This window comes from Sinohyriopsis cumingii, chromosome 19, assembly GCF_028554795.1.
Source record: "Sinohyriopsis cumingii isolate HCF-2022 chromosome 19, ASM2855479v2, whole genome shotgun sequence".
NCBI lineage: Eukaryota > Metazoa > Mollusca > Bivalvia > Unionida > Unionidae > Sinohyriopsis > Sinohyriopsis cumingii.
The window spans coordinates 18,204,670-18,223,320 of NC_142979.1; the positions used below are offsets into that span (position 1 = coordinate 18,204,670).

The following is an 18,651-nucleotide window of genomic DNA, read 5'->3' on the forward strand; positions in this document are numbered from 1 at the left end:
GACATGTCTGTCTGTTATCCATACCAAACCCATTATGGAATGGTCATAATGGACATGTCTGTCTGTTATCCGTACCAAAACCATTATGGAATGGTCATAATGGACATGTCTGTCTGTTATCCGTACCAAGCCCATTATGGAATGGTCATAATGGACATGTCTGTCTGTTATCCGTGCCAAACCCATTATGGAATGTTAATAATGGAAATATCTGTCTATTTTCCGGGCCAAGCTCATTATGGAATGTTAATAATGGAAATGACTGTTTTATTATCCGTACCAATCCCTATATGGAATGTTCATAATGGAAATGCCTGTATATTATCCGTACAAAAACCTATGTGGAAAGTTCATAATGGAAATACCTGTACATTCATTGTACCAAGACCTATTATGACATGTACATTCTGTTTATAGTGACTGCCATTATGAACACATTCATTAAATTGTACATGTACCTTGTGCTTATAGTGACTGCCATTATGAACACATCCATTAAATTGTGTGACATGTACATTCTGCTTATAGTGACTGCCATTATGAACACACTCATTACATTATGTGACATGTACATTCTGCTTTTAGTGACTGCCATTATGAACACATTCATTAAATTGTACAACATGTATCTTGTGCTTATAGTGACTGCCATTATGAACACATCCATTAAATTGTGTGGCATGTACATTCTGCTTATAGTGGCTGCCATTATGAACACATCCATTAAATTATGTGGCATGTACATTCTGCTTATAGTGACTGCCATTATAAGCACATTCATTACCTTATGTGACATGTACATTCTGTTTATAGTGACTGCCATTATGAACTCAACCATTACATTATGTGACATGTACCTTCTGCTTACAATGACTGTCAATGTTAACATCCCCATTCATTGCGTAACTTATAGGGGCCCCGAGTGGCCGAGTGGTCTAAAGCGCTCTCCGTTACGGATCACTGCCATTTCACCTCTTTCTGCGTGGGTTCGAGTCTCGGATTCGGCTAATGTGGGTATGTGAGAAAGCTTGCCAGTAGCTTCTCGTGCGTCGGTGGTTCTTTCCGGGGTTTTCTCGGATTCTTCCTCCACTATTAATACTGGCCGCCATGTATAGCCTATCGTGTGCTGAAAAATGGCGTTAAACCCTACAACAACAACAATAACAACAACATAACTTGTACCTTCTGCTTATAGTGACTGCCAAGGCGAACACACCCATTAAATTATCAGACTGTATTTACAAATGTGTCTGTGATCATTTGAGCTTGGTTAATAACTATGAACTCATTTTGCCGATGTTTAGTAATACCCTCAATCGAGAACGTGACTTACTGCCATCTGCTTTGCAGGACAGATTGTTATTAATGGCGAAGTGGAGAATGCGTTTACATTCAGAAACCTTTTGCAATTACCCTTTGACAGAATATCTGTAATTAATTTGTTAGTATTGTCATTAATGATAGCAAAACGAGTGTACCTTTCAAGAACTGTGAACAATTGAATAACTGCATGCAGTACAACCGCGAGATCTAAATGGAAATGAGGTATTTCGGTTTCATCCGTTTTTTTTCACAAACACGGAAAAACCGATCATGCCTGTGAACATTTTTAACCTAAGCGTTCCATCAGGTCAGACAGAAAGCTGAAAACTATTTGCTAAATGTGTGCTCTTAAACAGAAACCCCGTATCAACAAATAAGAAGAACATATAAACGCATACACAGTTTTAGCTACGGGTATAGTTTTATAGCCAAACTCCTCGGTTCACTAAATATAGTAATGCTCATGCTCAAAAGGTTGAAATGATTCAAATTGCGCTATATTCTGAAGAGTTTAATACAGGCTGTTTTTGTCAGCTATACTGTGCATTGTGTCCACCTGGTACACGTTTTCATTATTTTCATCCTTTTCGTCTTATGATAAGAGAGACAGTTTAAGAAGGAAGTATTCTTTCCTTTAAAGAAATAAAATCAATGTCAATATACCCGTAGGCCACAAACCAAATCTCACAAACAAGAAACTAGAAAAAGAAAGAATTTAGAAATACGCCCCAAAACCCTCTCCCTCCCCCACCCTGCAAGGTATGGACAAAGTGTCAGACGTTCCTCAGACGGTCATTTTACTAGCGATTGGGACACTGACAAGGGTGTAAATTGAGCAATGTGATCGATTCATTTTCGCCTTATTAAATCTCTTCCTTATAAATCAATGTATCGCATCACCGCCAATTACGTCTTCCTTACGTCTAAGTATATTTGCCAGAGGTAATGAAGGGCTCTATTTCTTGAGATCACGCATCAGTATTAGCACGGAATCTGTGGAACCGTATACGCTGTTTCTGCTTATATCAATGATCACCTTTCAGTTAAGTGCTTTTAGAAATGGCGCTTGTAAGACATTATTGGTATTATACAGAATAATGCAACAATAAGAGACATCATAATAAGAAAATAAATGCTAAGACGCACATTGTTTTACTAGTAAATGCGTTATAATCATCTGATGATGCGTTTTGATGAAGCTGTCAATTCCGTGGTCATACTTTGTAGTTAAAATAAGAGACTGAGATATATCTTCTCGCTTTCATATTGCGTATCTTCCTTCCATATGGTCTGGAGCCTTGTGCTAATTGCATGTCTGGGCATAGATTCACAACAAAGTCTCAACTCTGAAAACAATCGCACGAGAATCTCGCGATCGAAGCTACGTTTCATAAAAATGCTTATTTTCGAAGCAAGTTCTAATTTTGATTGTAATTTTGAATGCCCTACCCAATCGTAGCTCCACCTAGCTACTCGTGCCTCTGAAACAGTAATGACACAGTGTCACCACATGTCAGTGAAAATGGGGTTGGGGAAAATCTGACTAGTGGTATAAGAATCCACAGCTTTGTTTAAAACATACCCTGTTTCAAAATGATAACTTTTGATATTGGAATATGAGTTTTAATATCCTTTCTACAAAGAATCGGAGTAGAAATTATGGCTACTTTAAAATATTTTGATATTAATTAAACATTATTTGGAATGAAACACTGTTGATGGTAACATAACAGTGTGTCATTCAAAATAATGTAGAATTGGGCACTGCTTGCAGATTTCATTTCATCATTGACTGAATGACGGAAGCTTTTTATCACCACTGTTGACTGTCTTTTACACTGTTAATGTCACTAGTTTTGGAGCTTATTAAACTTTCTAAATCATAACATTAACAACATGGTAAATAATGATATGTTATATATATATATATATATATATATATATATATATATATATATATATATAATATATATATATATATAAATCTACATTCATACACTTTGAAATGATCACTTAATACAAAATTCTTTATTAAAAACAAGGTGACTTTTACACTTCAACTAGGGGGCCCCTAGTGGCCGAGTGGTCTAAAGCGCTCACCGTTCCGGATCACTGCCATCTCCCCTCTGTCTGCGTGGGTTCGAGTCTAAGGCTCGGCTAGCGTGGGTACTTGGGAAAACCTGCCAGTAGCTTCTCGTGGGTCGGTGGTTCTTCCCTGGGTTTTCCAGGGTTCTTCCTCCACCAGTGATACTGGCCGCCATGTATAGCCTATCTTGTGCTGAAAAATGGCGTTAAACCCTAGAACAACAACTACACTTCAACTCTCTCTCTCTCTCTCTCTCTCTCTCTCACACACACACACACACACACACACACACACACACACACACACACAGACACACACACTTGGAAACAAGGTAGACAAGCAGGCCTGCCGTACGAGACAATATGGTATAAGGTGTTGTGTACAAACACAATATGATCTATACTATTGTGTACAAAGATTATATGATGTACAGTGTTGTGTACAAAGACTATATGATGTACAGTGTTATGTGCAAAGACTATATTGTGTACAATGTCGTGTACACTTATCAAACATTTTAATTAACTATTTCTAAGTCAGGAATCATATTTAAAAAAATAAGAACTAATTTTCAATGCTTTGTATTTTTTTTATATCTCTGCTCTCCTTGTCAAGCATCGCTCCGGTGGCCTAGTGGTCAGGATAATATGACTGGGTGGGACATCATGCTACATGTCTGCCGCATGATGCCCCAGTGCTAGACATCGCTATAAACTGCCACACTGCAGACATCGTAGCGATATGACTGAAACATTGTTAAAGGTACGTTAAAAATACAAATCACACACAGACACACACAACACACACACACACACTTTGTCAATAGAATCAGTCTGCTTGATATTGTTAACACTTGTCTGCCCTTAATTATAATCCTCTGGATACGACTGACCTCATCAACTCATGCATGGTTAATCCTCATCTACGATTGGAATAGCACAAGCAACACGACTAACGCTATGCATTCATGGCTAACCCTCTGTTGGTACAAGTCAGGGATATAAAGGCCACTTAAATTGTAAATATTATTTTTACTTGTTGCTACGCATGAAGTGAAACTGAAAGATTTAATCTTCCTTGGTTTGTCAGGAGAAGGAAGATACGCTTACAAGACATGAATTATCATCTCTAAATGAAACTGATCTCATCTAACGTTTTTGCCATATGCTGTGGGTTTTTTGTCTTCTTGTTGTTGTATTACCGCTCCGGTGGCCTAGTGGTTAGAGCGTTTGCCCCGGATGTGGGAGGTCGCAGGTTCTAACCCCGGCCGAGTCATACCAAAGACTTATAAAAAGGGTACTAACAGCTGCCTCGCTAGGCGCTCAGCATTAAGAGCGTATTGTTAGAACTGGCCGACCTGGTGGCAGGATAATGTTACTGGGTCTGCGGCATGATGCCCCAGTCCTAGACATCACGATAAACTGCCACACTGCAGGCATCGTAGCGATATGACTGAAAAATGATTAAAGCTACGTTAAAAATCCAAACACACACACACACACACACACAGAGGGTCGTCCTGATGCCATTAAACCGATTCGGGCCCCGCGCGTTAGTCATTTTTAAAAATATAATTAAAGATAGAGAGAGAGTAACTTTAAACCGATGGAAGAACGTTTTAAGTTCAACATCATATAAAACTTTTTTAAAAGTTTATTTCCAAATGCCGTTCCCACAGGTGGCACCGCGCTTAAATCCAGGATGGCCCCGCCAAAATGATCCAAATCGGACCCCGCGTTTGCTAAGGCCGTTATTAATTATTGTGTTGTTGCAGTGCATGTGTTTGTCAGGATTTAAGAACAGTTGCCAATTCACTGAGCATCTAGGGGAATGCATATGGGGCTGTCTTCATCACTTAAATAAAACTATAGGATTTCACAGTAATTTTGTTAGTCTTAGCTAACTCATTTGGAATAACTCCACCAGTATGGATCCACATATTTGATAATTACAACTACATATACTATCAAAGACTGACAGTGTAAAACGAAGTATTCACATTTTCTGTGTATCATGCAGACCTAAATCTTTAAGATTGTATAATTAAGGTAGCGTACAGTGACTGGTTTAACCTGACTCTTTTACAAGCATCACACTAATTTGGCCAATCAGCTGTTATGACATCTTAATCTAGTACCCCCCATAAAATGTTTAATATTTTTTTATCTTTTTGGCAAGGATGGCAAAACAAACAGGTGATCTAGCCAGTTCGAGGAAAGGTCACTTGTACTAAATATTCATTCGTTTTATTACAAACCTATTTTCGGAAAATGCAATAGTTCTTTTATGTTGTTCTCCAAGTTAGTATCCTATTATATAACAGTATTCGGGCATCTGAACTTACAACTAATGCACTTGATTTCATACAAAATTGACAAACATGAAGGATTTTTAAAAAGCTAAATAGTGTGGTGAGACCCTGAACAGCACAATGGGGAGAATCCATGGTCAATTAACCATCTTTAGTTATTTTTAGACAAATTAAATAATAGAACAAATCAGCTCTTTAATGCATATTTGAAGAAAGAACTGCTGAAAATGTAGTTTTTACTTTTTTAAAGGTGGGTAGCATCCAAAGGCTGAAGGGGGGGGGGGGCGGGGAGCCGTCAATCAGAACATTTCTACAGTAAGTCTTCTTTACTGATAGATTTTTAAAATTATGCCCGGGAAGCGCTTAAAATGCAGAAACTTCGAAGGGCTTCATTGTTCAGTCCCACAGACTCCTTGTCTACTTATCCACCTATCCCTAATGATATTTCTGGGTCCGACCCTGCCCTACAATTTACACAAGTATGTACTGTTCTCATTAATGTGTCGCATGGTTATATAGATTTTAATCTATTTGTAGCTTCATATTACTGCAAGAAAACCTTTCTTCTGCATTGGGATGACGCTTTAGTGTGAATAGGATGTCACCAGGTGGTGGATGCGTTTTCACAACTTAATGAAACATGGTGCATTTTTAGACTCTGGCAACATAACTAGAACACATTTATACCCAGGAAACATAACTATGACACATTTAGGCTCTGGCAACATAAGTAGAACACATTTAGACTCTGGCAACATAACTAGAACACATTTATACTCAGGAAACATAACTATAACACATTTAGACTCTGGCAACATAACTAGAACACATTTATACTCAGGAAACATAACTATAACACATTTAGACTCTGGCAACATAACTAGAACAACCTTTAGTCTCACTTGTCAAAAAGGATAACCTGAGATAGTTGTTGATCATTTTATAATGACAGCAGTTTGATTTGCACACTTAAGATGACATAATAGAGACATGGTAAGACATACATGTGAGACACTGGTCGCTTCAGCTGTCAAAATGTACTCTGAAATGCTTGTCTCTGAACACATCATGTCCTCAACAGTAAAAATATATTGTGACAATTGAAAATCAACGAACAAACGAGTCTATGACACACGTTTTTATTCCTAAGAAGGTCTCTCGAGTTAAGACAACTTATATCTTCACAGTTTTACTTTTCTGGAAGTGACCCATCGATCTCAAAACTTCTTATGTTTAACCTTAAGTGCCCACAATTAATACACTTTCTATAAATCCATTCATTTGGAAAACAGAATCAGCATTTTACACTTTTTCGGGCATCTTACTTGACAATAAGAAACAACTTGGGTGGAGTTTTTGGCGAAACCTTATGGTACGTTTTAAAAATGATTAAAGGTTAAATATTTATAAATGTACCCAACTGAATACAATTATAATGTATGATTGAAAAAATCATGCATTTATAGAAGTGTATTCTAACTAACTTAAACTTATCAAGGATGCTTCGTTTGTTATGAGTATGGAAAGTGAGTCATTGTGTTTCGACCTTACACATATGACGTCACATTACACTCTCCTTATACAGCTGCCTTGAGAACCATTGATCTAAGGAGCAAAACACGTGACTTAATGCAAACAGTCTTGGTAGTTATGATTCAGTGGTGGAACAGATACAACAAAGGTACGTTTTGGTGGAACAGATACAACACAGGTACGTTTTGGTGGAACAGATACAACAAAGGTACGTTTATTAAATAGGCGAAACTTCTGCAGACCTTAAAAGAAAACATTATTTTTTCTGATATTTCCTGGAATGTTACACGCATTCGATAACGAGCAACATTAACAATGAAACAAAAAATAAAAGGTTTATTGAGTTCATCCGCTTTGCTTATCAAAAGGAAACAAAGCAAACTGGTGCCATTCCACCAGTTCTGGAAGGACCACATTCACTAAAAACTCCAGTAATATTATTCAAATACAACTATTCTGTAAAATGCTGACATTTTTATATGTTGTGTCAAAGTTAAATAAGACAGCTTGGATGTATCGGAACGCACAATTAATGCATTGAATTTAATTAAGAATATGGAGTAATGACATGAATAAGGAACATAATTAGTGTATTGATGCTTGCAGTTAAAATTGTAGCACAATAGTTTTATAACGATAATTGTATCAATATCTGGTGAACGCATAGAGACCCTGTAAAAAAATGTAAACATGAAACCTGAGTTACAGTAACACATTTAGCGCGCTATACTTCATGATTTATCAGATTGCTGTGCTTCATAAAAAAGTCAACAACTAAGTAATGGATAGTTTAACTGCATATAAATATCTGTGAATGTAGGTTACTTTACACCTCCCACACAATTAATCTTTAGATACTAATGTGGTAAATACAATTAAAGAGATGCTAAATTTGATTCAGCATGATATTTCCAAAAATATGTTAATCCGACTATAAAAGATAAGAAACAAGGGCCTTTTCTTCTTTTCAAAATAAGCGGTAATTTTCTAATTGTGAACTATAGCTTCAAAAGGATGCAAGCATGGTAGAAAGAAAAACTGTGACATGTTCTATCAGTATCCTTATAGTACACAGAAGGGTAAAATGCTCTTTCAGTATCTATATATAGTATACATAATGTGACCTGTTATTTCAGTGTCTATATAGTACACAAAAGGATGACATGTTCTTTCAGTGTCTTTGTTGTACACAAAATAGTGACATGTTTTTTTCGGTATCCATATAGTACAAAAAAGGATAAAATGCTCTTTCAGTATCTATATAAAACACAGAATGGTGACCTGTTCTTTCAGTGTCTATATAGTACACAAAAGGATGACATGTTCTTTCAGTGTCTATATAGTAATCAGAAGGGTGACATGTTTTTTTAGTGTCAATATAGTACACAAAAGAGTGAATGTTCTCTCGGTATCCATATAGTACACAAAAGGATGACATGTTCTTTCATTATCCATATAGTACACAGAATGGTGACCTGTTCTTTTAGTGTCTATACAGTACACAAAAGGATGATATGTTCTTTCAATGTCCACATAGTAATCAGAAGGGTGACATGTTCTTTCAGTGTCTATATAGTACACAAAAGAGTGACATGTTCTTTCGGTGTCCATATAGTACACAAAAGGGTGTAATGTTCTTTCAGTGTCTATATAGTACATAAGGGTTACGTTCTTTCAGTGTCTATATAGTACACAAAAAGATGATATGTTCTTTCAATGTCCACATAGTAATCAGAAGGGTGACATGTTCTTTCAGTGTCTATATAGTACACAAAAGAGTGACATGTTCTTTCGATATCCATATAGTACACAAAAGGGTGTAATGTTCTTTCTGTGTCTATATAGTACACAAAGGGTGACATGTTCTTTCAGTGTCTATATAGTACCCAAAGGGTGACCTGTTCTTTCAGTATCCATACAGTACACAAAAGGGTGACATATTCTTTCTGTGTCCATATAGCACACAAAAGGGTGACATGTTCTTTCAGTGTCTATACAATACACAAAAGGGTGACACGTTCTTTCGGTGTCTATACAATACACAAAAGGGTGACAAGTTCTTTCAGCGTCTTAATAGTATACAGAAGGGTGACATGTTCTTTCATTATCCATATAGTACACAAAAGGGTGACATGTTCTTTCAGTGTCTATACAGCACACAAATGGGTGACATATTGTTTCAGTGTCTGTATTGTACACAGAAGGTGGTTCTTTAAGTGTCTATATAGTACTGAAGAGGGCGACATGTTCTTTCAGTGTCTATATAGTACACAATAGGGCGACATGTTCTTTCAGTGTCCATATAATACACAAAAAGATAACAAGCTCTTTCAGTATCTTTTTAGTACACAAAAGGATGACATGTTCTTTCAGTGTCTTTATAGTATACAAAAGTGTGACATGTTCTTTCAGTGTTCTTTCAGTGTCTATATAGTATAAAGAAGGGTGATATGTTCTTCCAGTATCCATATAGTACACAAAAGGGTGACATGTTATTTCAGTGTCCATATAGTACTCGAAAGGTTGACATGTTCTTTCGGTGTCCATTAAGATACACCGAAGTGTGACATGTTCTTTTCAGTGTCTATATAGTACCAGTTAGAGACTACCGCACCCAATAACAAGAAAACCAGTCCAAGTTAATGAATACAATTTAGAAAAAGATGCCGGTATGTGTAAAGTACATGAAGAAAAAAACCAGGATGTATCAGTATAAATTAATGCCGCATTGCTCGTGGAAGATGGGTTAAAGGGCTGGGTGGGGTTGGGGCTTAAAGGCAACTGAAAGTGATAGGATAGTATTGAGATCCGACCCTATACCAATAAAGTTCTAAAGTGAAAGAACAAATGATGTGTTATACATTACTTCAATAATAGTTGCTTCCGGATAACATATGCATATGCACAATTTGGCCCATGACGGTTCTTACCCTGAACATATTTCTAGATTATACTAGAGAAATCAATGGGACATTGAGAAGAAAACCGTCTCTCAGACAACTAAATACAATAAATATACTAACGATATTTAAATAATCACTCGGTCTGAATCAGACAAATTCCCAAGATTTTTCCAGATCTGATTAACATTAATTTGTATTGATCTGCCAACTCTCTAATTGGTTCAGCATGTACTTTCCCAGGGTGGCTACTTAATGCATTTTAAGCGACGCAGTTGCATGAAATGTCATAAAAATCATAACTTTTTATATGATCTTTAGGAATACACGAAGAAGGAATTCTGAATTGTTTTTCACCAGTCCATATTATACATTTTGTTACTTCCGTTTCTACTTTGTTGAGGTTTCGACACACATCAGGTTAAACTTTCCACATTTGCAGGAAATATCAAGAAAATATTTTACTCTTATGCAATTTTTACGATTATCTCAGTTACAAGAAAGTAGGAATTTTGTGTGTTTACAAGTCCAGTTAATAACATTAGTTAGACTGTGGATCATCCACATTAGTTAGACTGTGGATCATCCACATTAGTTAGACTGTGGATCATCCACATAAATTGTTCGAAGTCAGTAAAAAAATCAAAACCTTTGTGTATGCAGTGAATGCAGTATGACCATTTTTAATCTAATACAACGTATGTTTCTAATATTGCCAATAGTTTCATAAAATGGTTAACTCTGGATTACTGTACAGTATCATTCACAAACTGTATAAAAGTAGTAGAAAAGAGAAAGCAAATGTAATCATATTGAATAATATATTGAAAAATATGTTGCGGTAACCGAACTATATATATATATATATATATATATATATATAGAGAGAGAGAGAGAGAGAGAGAGTACATACAGATTTATCTATTAATACTGTAACTGTAAACTGTAGAACACAATGATTATCTATTAATACTATAGCACACAATGATTTATCTAATAATATTACAGCACACACTGATTAATCTATTAATACTATATTGCACAATGATTCATCTATTAATACTGTAACTGTAGTACACAATGAATTATCTATTAATACTATGTCACACTATGATTTATAAATTAATACCTTAGTACACAATGATTTATCTAGTAATAATATAGTACACACTGGTTTATATATTAATAATATAGTACACAATGGTTTATCTCTTGAAATTGCAGTAAACAAAGATTTATCTAAAAATACTGTAACCGTAGTACACAGCGATTTATCTATTCATACTATATCACACAATGATTTATCTATTAATACTGAAATACGCAAGGATTTATCTATTAATGCTGTAACTGTAGGACACAATGATTTATATATTAATACCTTACTGCACAACGATTTATCTATTAATACTGTAACTATAGTACGCAACGATTTATCTATTAATACTGTAACTGTAGTACGCAAAGATTTATCTATTAATACTGTAACTGTAGTACGCAACGATTTATCTATTAATACTGTAACTGTAGTACGCAACGATTTATCTATTAATACTGTAACTGTAGTACGCAACGATTTATCTATTAATACTGTAACTGTAGTACGCAACGATTTATCTATTAATACTGTAAATGTAGTACACAACGATTTATCTATTAATACTGTAAATGTAGTACACAACGATTTATCTATTAATACTGTAACTGTAGTACACAACGATTTATCTATTAATACTGTAACTGTAGTACACAACGATTTATCTATTAATACTGTAACTTTCGTACACAATGATTTATCTATTAATACTGTAACTGTAGTACACAACGATTTATCTATTAATACTGTAACTGTAGTACACAACGATTTATCTATTAATACTGTAACTGTAGTACACAACGATTTATCTATTAATACTGTAACTGTAGTACACAACGATTTATCTATCAATACTGTAACTGTAGTACACAACGATTTATCTATGAATACCTTAGTACACAACGATTTATCTATTAATACTGTAACTTTCGTACACAATGATTTATCTATTAATACTGTAACTTTAGTACACAACGATTTATCTATTAATACTGTAACTGTAGTACACAACGATTTATCTATGAATACCTTAGTACACAACGATTTATCTATTAATACTGTAACTGTAGTACACAACGATTTATCTATTAATACTGTAACTGTAGTACACAATGATTTATCTATTAATACTGTAACTGTAGTACACAAACATTTATCTATTAATACTGTAACTGTAGTACACAACGATTTATCTATGAAGACCTTAGTACACAACGATTTATCTATTAATACTGTAACTTTAGTACACAACGATTTATCTATTAATACTTAGTACACAATGATTTATCTATTAATATTGTAACTGTTGGACACAATGATTTATCTATTAATACCTTAGTGCATAATTATTTATCCATTAATACTATAGTACACAAATATTTATCTATTAACACTGTAACTGTAGTGCACAAACATTTATCTATTAATACCTTAGTGCATAATGATTTATCTATTAATATTGTAGTATACAAAGATTTATATATTAATAATGTAACTTTAGTACACAATGATTTATATCTTAATACTGTAACTGTAGTACACAATGATTTATCTATTAATACCTTAGTGCATAATGATTTATCTATTAATACTGTAGTACACAATGATTTATCTATTAATACTGTAGTACACAATGATTTATATATTAATACTGTAACTGTAGTGCACAATGATTTATCTATTAATATTGTAACTGTAGTACACAACGATTTATCTATTTTACCTTAGTGCATAATGATTTATCTATTAACACTGTAGTACACAATGATTTATCTATTAATACTGTAACTGTAGTACACAATGATTTATCTATTAATACTATAACTGTAGTACACAATGATTTATCTATTAATACCTTAGTACACAATGATTTATCTATTAATACTGTAACTGTAGTACACAATGATTCATCTATTAATACCTTAGTGCACAATGATTTATCAATTAATACTGTAGTACCCAAAGATTGATCTATTAATACTGTAACTGTAGTACACAATGATTTATCTATTAATACTGTAACTGTAGTACACAATGATTTATCTATTAATACCTTAGTGCATAATGATTTATCTATTAATACTGTAGTACACAACGATTTATCTATTAATACTGTAACTTTAGTACACAATGATTTATCTGTTAGTACTGCAACTTTAGTACACAATGATGTATCTATTAATACTGTAACTGTAGTACACAATGATTTATCTATTAATAATGTAACTTTAGTACACAATGATTTATCTATTAATACTGTAGTACACAACGATTTATCTATTAATACTGTAACTTTAGTACCCTGTGATTTATCTATTAATACTGTAACTGTAGTACACAATGATTTATCTATTAATGCTGTAACTGTAGTACACAATGATTTATCTATTAATAATGTAACTTTAGTACACAATGATTTATCTATTAATACTATAACTGTAGTACACAATGATTTATCTATTAATAATGTAACTTTAGTACACAATGATTTATCTATTCATACTATAACTTTAGTACATAATGATTTATCTATTAATACTGTAACTGTAGTACACAATGATTTATCTATTAATGCTGTAACTGTAGTACACAATGATTTATCTATTAATACTATAACTGTAGTACACAATGATTTATCTATTAATACTGTAATTGTAGTACACAATGATTTATCTATTAATAATGTAACTGTAGTACACAATGATTTATCTATTATACTGTAACTGTAGTACACAATGATTTATCTATTAATACTGTAATTGTAGTACACAATGATTTATCTATTAATAATGTAACTTTAGTACACAATGATTTATCTATTAATACTATAACTGTAGTACACAATGATTTATCTATTAATAATGTAACTTTAGTACACAATGATTTATCTATTAATACTATAACTGTAGTACACAATGATTTATCTATTAATAATGTAACTTTAGTACACAATGATTTATCTATTAATACCATAACTGTAGTACACAATGATTTATCTATTAATACTGTAATTGTAGTACACAATGATTTATCTATTAATACTGTAACTGTAGTACACAATTATTTATCTATTATACTGTAACTGTAGTACACAATGATTTATCTATTAATACTGTAATTGTAGTACACAATGATTTATCTATTAATAATGTAACTTTAGTACACAATGATTTATCTATTAATACTATAACTGTAGTACACAATGATTTATCTATTAATAATGTAACTTTAGTACACAATGATTTATCTATTAATACTATAACTGTAGTACACAATGATTTATCTATTAATACTGTAATTGTAGTACACAATGATTTATCTATTAATACTGTAACTGTAGTACACAATGATTTATCTATTATACTGTAACTGTAGTACACAATGATTTATCTATTAATACTGTAATTGTAGTACACAATGATTTATCTATTAATACTGTAATTGTAGTACACAATGATTTATCTATTAATACTGTAGCACTCAATGATTTATCTATTAATAATGTAACTTTAGTACACAATGCTTTATCTATTAATACTATAACTGTAGTACACAATGATTTATCTATTAATACTGTAATTGTAGTACACAATGATTTATCTATTAATACTGTAGCACACAATGATTTATGTATTAATGTTGTAGTACACAATGATTTATGTATTAATACTGTAGTACCCAATGATTTATGTATTAATACTGTAACTGTAGTTCACAATGATTTATGTGTTAATACTGTAGTACACAATGATTTATGTATTAATACTGTAGTACACAATGATTTATCTATTAATACTGTAGTACACAATGATTTATCTATTAATACTGTAGTACACAATGATTTATCTATTAATACTGTAGTACACAATGATTTATGTATTAATACTGTAACTGTAGTACACAAAGATTTATCTATTAATACTTTAGTACACAATGATTTATCTGTTAATACTATATTACACAATGATTTATGTATTAATACTGTAATACACAATGATTTATGTATTAATACTGTAGTACACAATGATTTATCTATTAATACTGTAGTACATAATGATTTATCTATTAATACTGTAACTGTAGTACACAATGATTTGTCTGTTAAGACTGTAAGTGTAGTACACAATGATTTATCTATTAATACCTTAGTGCATAATGATTTATCTATTAATACTGTAACTGTAGTACACAATGATTTATACGTTAAGACTGTAAGTGTAGTATACAATGATTTATCTAATAAGACTGTAAGTGTAGTATACAATGATTTATCTAATAAGACTGTATCTGTAGTAAACAGATATTTATTTATTGATACTTAGGTGTATAAAGATTTATCTATTCATACTGTATTACAAAAAGATGTATCGATTCATACGATAACGAATACAGATTTATCTATTAACAAAGAATTATCTATTCATACTGTATTGTATAAAGAATTATACTGTATTACACACAGATTTACCTATTCATATGAAAGTGTGTAAAGATTTATCTATTAATACTGTATTACACAAAGATTTATCTATTCATTGGATAATGTACAAAGATTTATCTATTCATAATGTGGGTAGTGTATAAAGATTTATCTATCCAAATTTAAAAGGTTCAGATATGTTGATAGTGTGAGCATTACAGTCTCTATGAAGAATATAACCGTCTTTATGAAGAATATTACAGTCTCTATGACGAATATGACAGTCTCTATGAAAAATATTACAGTCTCTATGAAGAATATGACAGTCTTTAGGAAGAATATTACAGTCTCTATGAAGACTATTACAGTCTCTATGAAGAATATGACCGTCTTTATGAAGAATATTACAGTCTCTATAAAGAATATGACAGTCTTTATGAAGAATATTACAGTCTTTATAAAAATGCTTAAATAATCTTTTGTTAGCGTGGTGTGATTTTTGTTTGCAACTCTTCGAACCCAGTAATTATTTAGGAAAAGGACTGGTATCTACATTGTTGCTTGCCAATGGTCATCGATCCATTTAATTTCACGTCGACAGTTGACCGTGCTTAGCATTATTGTTAGTGGCCGATGTTCGTAATTTGCAGGTATTTTCTATAAACAATTGATAAATATTGGACTCGGTAAAGCGTGCAATATAGGCATGTAACGTTCTTGTCGGGGTGAAGTTTTCTTGCCTTCCATAGCAGCAGGCTTTATACCTAACACTATATCAAAGTTAATTCAAAACGAGTTTTGCGTTGCGAGTGAAGGTCTTATCTTGATGGAATAGATGGGATCATTGCGTTTCTGTAGCCAATAAACCAATAATCTCGCTCGCACAAATATTTTCACATTATCTGAATATTGGTGATTATGGAAATGGATGGTCGAAAACTCTAATTCATTAGTTAATTCACCTACTTTTATCTGGAATAAAACAACCTATAAAAATGAAAGCAGTTATTATTAAGTCAACATGACAGTATCTCATTACATAACGATATATATATTACAATTAATGGAATAGACAATTTACCAATTGGCTTTTGTATCGAACTTGATCTTATCATTTTAATTTTGTTTTGGAAAATGAAAAATGGCAAATATGCAAGGTAGACTTATAAAGGAATGCAAAAAGGGAACAAAAAGCATTATTCTTTAAATGATTTTTCAGATGCTGAAGGATACATTGTAAATGCATGATTGTCCATTTCAACACGCTTAATAAGACATCCACCTCCTGTTTTCTGAAAAGCATACTTCACTGAATTAAAAATGATTATTTCAGATTTTGGCAAGAGAGCATGTAGATTTTGGCAAGGTAACTGAATGTTAATTTCATTTAGTAGAATAATTTATTACCGAGGAGAGTAAATCCGGAAAGTTCATCATAAATTAGCTATTTCGCAAGTGATTGTCTCTTCTTTTGATGATGATAACTGGTGTTCGATTATGTACGCAGATATTCATTGCAACAAGTATTTAACTACTGAAATTACAACAGTGGTCCAGTTTTATCCACAATGTCTTGCACACAAAAAAGGACTGAAAAGGATTCAAGTGGACCCAAATTGTCTACAAACGACCAATCTAACTTCAATGCCTTTTATCCAACAGACAACTCCTGGAGTTTTGTAGGGTTCATTATTCTGACTAATTGTATAGACTGAGATGCTAGGTATCTTATGCAGTGTATACTTGGATGAGCTGTTTAGATTAGAGCACATGCAAGAAAGAAAATACACCATGAAAATTAATGTATTTACATACCCAGAAAATTGTTTTCCAATGCTTAGACAGCAGAGAAGAGATGGTATTACTCCAATGCGTACACTACGCAAATATATTATTCCCAGTTGCGCTGCGGATGCCGATTTTCATGTAACGTGCTGTATGTTTTACGTCTATAACTCGATTGGATCTATTTACATTTTCCATTCAGCAGATATGACACATTATTATATACCAACGACAGGTAGGCTCTGATATGAGTATGTATGTTACGATCGTACTTATTCTAGATACAAACTAGTTATATCGTTACATAACACACCAACATACCGAAGTAATCAAGTTGTGTAAGGTTCATTGAAAACCAACATGCATAGGTAAAACAGCTAGCAGCAGTAGTAACAGGAAAATCAGTTGTTGGTAACAATAGTAATAATAAAATTACTTTTTTGTGTATAATACATTCGGTTCAGATCTTAACTATAGTCTTCAAATGATAGGATACTCAACTGAGAGCAACGTCTATGCACTAAATAAAACTCTAACTTGCAACAGTCTCTGACACACTCACGAGTAAATATAACACACACACACACACACACACACACACATATATATATATATATATATATATATATATATATATATATATATATATATATATATATATATATATATATATATATATATATATATATATATATATATATATATATGTATATAAGCACGTAGTAGTGCATTAACGGAGGTTTTGAGGCTTTGGAGCTTAGCCCTGAACCCCATTGGTAGTTTCCAAAACTGTTCGTTACTGAAGATTTTCGTGCACTGTGATTGTAGCCCACGTGCGTCGACGTGGAAGTTTTACTTACCCTGGTTGGGATCTGCAATGCTGTGAGCTGGCCGATAGTTCTGCGTAAGTTGACAACATATATGTATTTCACTGTTCAAGAATTGCAGTGGGCTATTATAGAATGCCATTAGAAATCAAGCAGTTAGATACATAAAGTAGCGTAAAAGAAATTAGACCCACTGTGTTTTTTAAACTCACAAAAAGGATTAAATCCCTATTTAGCTTGAATGTAATATATTGGTTTGTTAAAAGAAGCACAAAAGATGGTATATGAGTTTTAAAATATATATATATATGGAGTATGCTGAAAAAATAACTGGGTTAGGGATTTAGTTGGGGCGAGTAGTAAGGTAATT

At 32.9% G+C, this 18,651-nt stretch overlaps 1 protein-coding gene across 4 annotated transcripts in view; it reads right to left on the bottom strand.

The window, feature by feature from the left end:
- Window positions 1-18,651, bottom strand: part of LOC149775212 (sodium-dependent dopamine transporter-like) — a 178,817-nt gene that overhangs the window by 100,799 nt on the left and 59,367 nt on the right. The window contains exon 1 of one of the 4 annotated variants that reach the window (XM_089943046.1): window positions 17,485-17,641. The exons of the other annotated variants lie outside the window; for them this stretch is intronic. The gene's annotated coding sequence lies outside the window, so the exon portion shown is untranslated. Of the gene's footprint in view, window positions 1-17,484; window positions 17,642-18,651 lie in introns of those variants that run through there. 4 annotated transcript variants of the gene reach the window in all.